Source organism: Carlito syrichta, unplaced genomic scaffold, assembly GCF_000164805.1.
Source record: "Carlito syrichta isolate Samal-C Ts95f unplaced genomic scaffold, Tarsius_syrichta-2.0.1 Scaffold308846, whole genome shotgun sequence".
Taxonomy (NCBI): Eukaryota; Metazoa; Chordata; class Mammalia; order Primates; family Tarsiidae; genus Carlito; species Carlito syrichta.
Genome location: NW_007252942.1, coordinates 592,566 through 600,137, shown reverse-complemented (window position 1 = coordinate 600,137; position 7,572 = coordinate 592,566).

Here is a 7,572-nt window from a genome sequence, read left to right as displayed (position 1 = left end):
AATCACCGGGCCTGGCTTTAGGAAGTGCTTCTCAAACTTCAGTGTGCACCAGATCACCTGCAGATCCTGCTAAATGCAGAGAGTCTGATACAGAAGGTCTGGGCTGAGGCCTGAGATCCTGCCTTTCTGACACGTCCCCAGGTGATGCCGATGCTTCTGTCCATGGGCCACACTCTGAATAGCAGATTGAAAAGCTACAAGGTGATTCGTTAATAACAGCCCAGCACTACCACAGCCATATTGAGTTCTAAGCAAGAGCTGGGCCCATTGCTCTCCCTACTGCCCAGACCCCATCTTCAGTACTGCATTTGGCATGAGAAGCCATGTTTTAACATGGCCATTGTCATGACAGAATACAACCAGGGAACAATTAAAATACTAAGAAATCTAGCCGGGCGCAGTGGCTCATGCCTATAATCCAGCACTTGGGAGGCAGAGGCAAGAGGATCGCCTGAGTCCAGGGGTTCAAGACCAGCCGGGGCAACTTGGTGAGAACTTGTCTCTACAATAAATCACAAAAACTAGCCAGACGTGGTGGCGTGCATCTGTAGTTCCAGCTTCTTGGAAGGCTGAGGCAGAAGGATCACCTAAGCCCAGCAGATCAAGGCTGCAGTGGCCTTGAGTGTGCCACTGCATTCCAGCCTGGTGACAGAGTGAGACTCTGACTCAAAAAAAAAAAAATTGCAGAGAAATCTAGACTAGATCTTTAAAATACCATCAAGAAGGAGAGTAGCTCTGAAGCAGGAAACAAATCTCAAGTGTACAGATCTAGAGTGCAGGCTCTGGGGTTGGGTAGACCTAGGTTCAAATCCCAACTGCACTACTTTCTCTGTGGCTTCCAATAAATTATCTAATCTTTTTTTTTTTTTTTTGAGTTAGTCTCACTCTGTTGTCCAGGCTGGAGAGCAGTGGCTTACTCACGGTCACCCCGGCGTCAACCTGCCAGACTCCGGCAATCCTTCTGCCTCAGCCTTCCAAGTAGCTGGAACTACAGGTGCGCGCTACCATGTCTGGCTAATTTTTGATTTATTGTAGAGATGAGGTCTCACCTTGCCCAGATGGGTCTTGAACCCCTGAGCTCAAGCAGTCCTCTCCCCTCGGCCTCCTAAAGTGCTGGGATTACAGGCTTGAACCACCGTGCCCAGCCTTACCTAATCTCTTAAGGCACCAGTGTCCTTATCAGTACAGTAGAAGTAACAACAGCAACAGCTACCTGTATTAGTTCATTCAGCTATATTAACCGCCATCACAGAAATAGAGGCTCACACATCAGAGGTTCACTTTTCTCTTATGTCTAGTCCTGAATGGGTGTCCTTGCACCAAATCATGATTCAATGACGTGAGGCTCCTTCCATCTGGTGACTGTGCCATCTTCATCATGAACCTCCTAGGTCACCATGGAAAGGGGAAGGACATGAAAGATTGACCGAGCATGGTGGTTCAACCTGTAATCCCAGCACTTTGGGAGGCGAAGGTGAGTGGACTGCCTGAGTTCGAGACCAGCCCAGGCAACTTGGCGAGACTTCGTCTCTACAAAAAATCAAAAAATTAGCCAGGCATGGTAGTATGCGCCTGTAGTTCCGGCTGCTTGGAAGGCTGAGGCGGAAGGATCGCCAGAGTCCAGCAGGTTGATGCTGGGGTGGCTGTGAGCATGCGTGCCACTGCACTCCAGTCTGGGCGATAGAGTGAGACTTCAACTCAAAAAAAAAAAAAAGAAAGAAAGATCACACATGTCCGTATCTGATAGCATCACACATCTCTTGTGCCTACATGTTACTAGCTGGACCCCAGGCGCCTGGTCACATTTAACTACAAGGAGGCTTGGAAATGTGGGCCAGCGGTGTGTCCAGGAGAAAACGATTTGACGGTCAGCTAGCCACTCTGCCACCTCCTCTCTCTCTCATAAGGCTGTTTTGAGGATTCATTTAGATAATGAGGCTAAAATGCTTAGTTTGGCACAGTATCTGATCCAAAGTCAGTGCTCAACAAATTGCTACTGTTTTGATGTAACTTTGGAGAAAAATGGTAGCCCTAAATATTAAATAATAGGAAGACAGATTTCAAACCAAATCAAGTCAGGATGTAGAAATAATGGGACATTTTAATTATGAATTCTATGATAAGGTAGAAGCATTCAAGTAGGGAATCTGTTTCAGGGCTGCTGAGGGGAATTTTTTTTATTAGGTGGGACATTGGACTAGATAATCTTTAGATATGTTTAGAAATATCAAGAACCGGCTGAGTGTGGTAGCTCATGCCTGTAATCCCAGCCCTTTGGAGGCCGAGGCAGGAGGATCGCTTGGGGCCAGGAGTTTGGGACCAGTCTGGGCAACATAGCGAGACCCTGTTTCTACACAAATTTTTTTAAAAGAAAGAAGGAAATGTCAAGAACTTTGGGCTGCACATAAGTGGCTTGATCGTATACTTGCATGTGGTAGACATTACTGCAGACACTAATCTCTGTAACCTAGTCTGTAACCTAGTAATTGTCACTCAGTAGCCTCGAAACAGACTTGACCAGATAGAGGATGCAACGTCCCATCTTTTGCTTGATTTGACCCCTTTCTCTCCTTATCTCCATGCCTACATCTGCGTCTTTCCAAAAGATGGATGAAAATTTAATCTCGGGAACCTGTGATCTGAACCCCACCCCTCGCCCCTGGAGATAACTGAAGGTACTGAGTCATGAAAACAAGTTTGAGAATCTAGTAGGTGATTGCTCCTATGTTAACAGCTTAGGCAAAGCCTTCTGTCTTCTGACCTTTGCATGAACAGACTTTTCTGCGAGACTTCTCCCTGGAGTACGTGAAGACTTCTAAGGGCCTTTTCCCCAACCCCTGCCAGCTCTTGGCCTAGTTATTCAATAAATCTGTACGTAGTAGACAGAGGGTGGCTTTTTGAAGTTATAGTAGGCAAAATAAAAACTAAAATGGTTAAGATCTTTTTCTTGTTTTGAGGACGGAAGAAATCTGATAGAGATCTGAGCTGCCTGTGGTCCTCTTGGATTTACAATTTCCTGCCGTCCCCCAGTTTCAGAGGCTGATGCCCAATGACAGCATCTGTGGTTACGTCAATAAAGCTGTTTTTGATGTTTCTCCAGTTTCCAAGTCTCCTTGGTAATGCTTCTCACCCCTTTAATTCTAGGCTTTACTCTTTTCTTTCCTTCTCCAGTAACACAGATTCCCACCACAAAAGCAAGCCTGATATGTCAAATCAGACAATTTGATCGGTTTAGTGGAACCAGAGCCCAGTTGGTTCTTTGGAAGCAGTCTGAGAAAAGAACTGTTACTGACATGCCCCACATATTGGCACATTCTCATTTTAGGAGGACCAGGGTCCTCTGAAATTCTTAGAGGTAGAACCTGGGTTCATTTTTATAAAAAATGTTGTAGACCGGGCTCGGTGGCTCAGCCTGTAATCCCAGCACCTTGGGAGGCCAAGGCGAGTGAATTGCCTGAGCCTGAGGGTTCAAGACCAGCCCAGGCAACTTGGTGAAACCTCATCTCTACAATTAATCAAAAAAAAAAAAAAATTAGCTGGGAGCGGTAGTGTACGCCTATAGTTCTGGCTACTTGGAAGACTGAGGCAGAAGGATCGCCAGTGCCCAGCAGGTCGATGCTGGGGTGGCTGTGAGTGTGCCACTGCATTCCAGCCTGGGTGACGGAGTAAGATTTCAACTCAATAAAAAAATGTTCTAATACTAGGCACCTGTTAGAATCAGCACTTTTCTCATGAAATATAGTTATGATTTGTTCACAGTGTGGGGAATTTCCTTAAGAACAGTCAACAGGTCAATGCTGCATTCAAAATCTCAAAAGGTTTGTCAAGAGATTCACTTGAATATACACGACTGCTTTAAACACCAGGGCAACACTGTCTTAACCACACCAGACACATTCCTCAGGATAGTCACCTGCTAGGAACTTCCAGACCTTACCTGAAATAGAAGAGGAGAATGAGACAAGCCAGCGTCTTGACAGACCTCAAGATTCTAAATTTCCAGTGTAAAGAGACACAAAATCAACCCCTTCACATCTTAACAATAATACAATGTCACTGTTATTAAAGCCAGAGATAGAAAGTGGAAGAGCTATTCAGCATGTAAAATCATATATTGCACGCCCGTAGTGGGCTGAATAATGTCCTTCCAAAATTCATGTCCACTTGGAGCCTCAAAAACTGACCTTGTGTGGAAATACGGTCTTTGCAGATGCAATTAGTTAAGGGTCAAGATGAGATCATACTAGATCAGGGAGGGCCCTAAATCCAAAGACTAGTGTCCTTATAAGAAGAGAACACAGAAAGAGACCACGTGAAGACAGAGACAAACATGGGCATTCTTGTTGCCATAGCCAGTAGCCACCAATGGCTGGCAAGGCAAGGCAGGATTCTCCCCATAGCCTTCGCAGGGAGCCTGGCCCTGCTGACGCGTTGATTTTTGGACTTCTGGCCTCTAGCACTGTGAGAGAATACATTTCTACTGTCTTAAGCCACCTGGTCTGTGGTTATTTGTTACGGCAGCTCTGAAAAATGGATACGGCTCATGATAAATCAACAGCAATTCTTGTATTTTTAGTTAGGATCTAGCCCAGCATCACACACAGACTTTTCAATAATGGCAGAAGGCATGGGAGACACGAAGTGTCATTTATGCAATTATCTTCCTTGCCTTAGTGTTAGAGGAAATTATCACCTACTTTTGGAAGAATTAAGATTGCAATCGGATGCAATGACTCACACCTGCAATACTAGCACTTTGGGAGGCCAAGGCAGGCAGACTGCTTGAGGCCAGAAGCTCAAATCCAATCTGGGTGACATAGTGAGACCTCCATCTTTTTTTTGTTTTTTTGAGTTGGAGTCTCACTCTGTCGCCCAGACTGGAGTGCAGTGGCCGCTCCCAGCCACCGCAGCCTCGACCTGCTGGGCTCCGGCGATCCTTCCGCCTCAGGCTTCTGAGTAGCCGGAATTACAGGCAAGCGCTACCACACCCGGCTGATTTTTTGATTTATTGTAGAGATGAGGTCTTGCTGCCCAGGCGGGTCTCGAACCCGCGGACTCAGGCAATCCGCTCACCTCAGCCTCCCAAAGGCGCGGGATTACAGGCTGAGCCACCGAGCCCGGCTGAGACCTCCATCTTTACAGAAAGTTTAAAAATTAGCCGGGCGTCATGGTACGCCTGTAGTCACAGCTACTCAGGAGGCTTAGACAGGAGGATCACTTGAGCCCAGCAGACAGAGGCTGCAGTGAGCCACAATCGCACCACTGCACACCAGCCTCGGTGACAGATTGAGACCTTGTTTCAAAGAATAAATAAATAAATAAAATAAAGATTGGTGTCCAGTGAGGTTAAAGTTTCAAGGTTCCTTGGAGACCACCCAGCACAACTTCCCACTTCTGTTTAGGGTACTGGAGACCTAAGACATAAGATTTTGTCAAGAAGCTAACCATCAAATCCTGACCCTTCCTTCACCTTGAGGCAAGACCTCTGTTAATATTACCAACAGGAAAAGCCATCAGTCCTACAGCCTACACCTTGAGGGTTACGCTGCTCCCGTGAGTTTTGAAGCTAAATAATTTGCATGAATTATGGCGATTTTTCTTCCATGTCACCTTATCATGTAAAGGACCCTGTAAGAAAGAAGAGACTAAAAGGGTACCTTCACTTCCACCCTAAGGACGACACATTGAAATCGTTTTAAACAAACCCATATGCTACTTGAGGAAACAGGAAATGGGGCATCAACATCACCGTGAGGGGCAGAATTCAAAAGCGATGTTTTATTCTCCTGGTTGTGTTTCTGCTCATTTTCACAGCATCTCCCATGATATGTGGGTAAGACACAAAGCTAGGTCAACAGTGTGTTCTAAAATACCTGCAGATTTAGCACAGAAAAATAGAAATGCACCAAAATATTAACAGTGCCATGTATTTTCATTTCCTTACACTTCTTTCTCCCAAATTTTCTAAAATAATAATATATCACTCTTATCAAAGAAAAATCTTTGAGGGAGATTAAAAAAAAAAAGCTTACAGGGAACCTCTCTAACTCCTTTACCATAATTTATTTGAAACACAGATTCTGAAAAATTTATATAAACAACAAAGGTGGAAGACTTGTATGTTCTCTTATACTTTTTGAATTTTGGACAATGTAAATATATTAATTGCCCTAGCATTTGCAAATTATTTGCCATTGCTCCCTTTCACAACTAGCCAAAGTAAATATTTTCTAAACATATTTTATATTGTTTTGTCTCTCAATCTTTTACCTTACCAGGCCCTCAAATACATGACTTGGGGTATTTTGGGTACCAGGCATCCCATCAGGGATCAATCCCAGGAACACCAGATTGAGATCATCCCTATTCTGATCTATTCATGAATTTTAAACAAAGATACATATCTTACAGAAAAGAGGTTGGAGCGACCCTAAGTTCAGGTTGGTTTCCAGGATACCAGTAGTTCATGGTGAGGAAGGCTTCAGTGAAATAGTTATCATGACAACTGGAAAACTCAGTCCTCCCCTTAAATGACTTTTCTCCATTTCCTTGCCACTTCCTCCCCTTAGGAAATCTCCACTCCCCTTGGTTTTCACGGGGCTTCTTTGGTGTTGACAGATCCAGTTGGGACTGGATTCTCTGAAACAGTAAAATTTACAAAATAGTAAGAAAACCTGTGACACTATCTCTTGAGGAAACATTCATGGGTTGTTTTCCCAAAGAGTTCAGCAAGATTCTACCAGGATTCCTGGCCTGGAACACAGAATAAACTGAATTAAGGAGAATGGGATTTCAAAAGTAGCAAAGGATAGATCAGTATGCTGTCCCACGCAAAGAAAGAGGAACATAAATCTATGTGCCTATCTGTTGACTCTGCTGGAAAGATACAGATAAAACTGGCAAAAGTGGGTGATCTGGGCTGAGGGGAGCAGGGACCCTGGCGAGGTCTGAGAGAATTATTCTGGTATGCCTTTTAAGACTGTTTAAATGTTCACAGTGTGTCTTTTTTTTTTTGAGACTGGGTCTCACGCCGTTGTCCAGGCTGGAGTGCAGTGATACGATTGTAGCTCGTGCTGCCTTGAACTCCTGGGCTCAAGAGACCTTCCTGCTTCATCTTCCCAAATAGCTGAGACTCTAGGTGAGCGCCATCACGGCTGGCTGATCTGTTTGCTTTGTAGAGATGAAGTCTCATCTCACTAGGTTGCCCAGGCTGGTCTCGAATTCCTGACTTCAAGCGACCCTCCCACCTTGGCCTCCCAAAGGTGCTGGGATTATAGGCATGAGGTACACTGCCTGGCTTTATATTTTCAGTCAGAAATTCGGAAGTGATAGCATGGCTTCTTCCAATGCTTCCACCCCTACAGGAAGCTTATTAGGCAAATCCACGGACATAAGAATTACGGTCAAACGGCTACACTATATTATACATTTTTCCTTCCAGCCTCCCACCCCCAACCCCCAGTGCAATACATAATTTCTTATGATCTTAGACCATCTTTATCTTTTATTTACTTTTTTACAGGGGGTGGAGGGATGGGGAGTGGCAGGGGGAGGGGGGGAGAGGACCCTGGG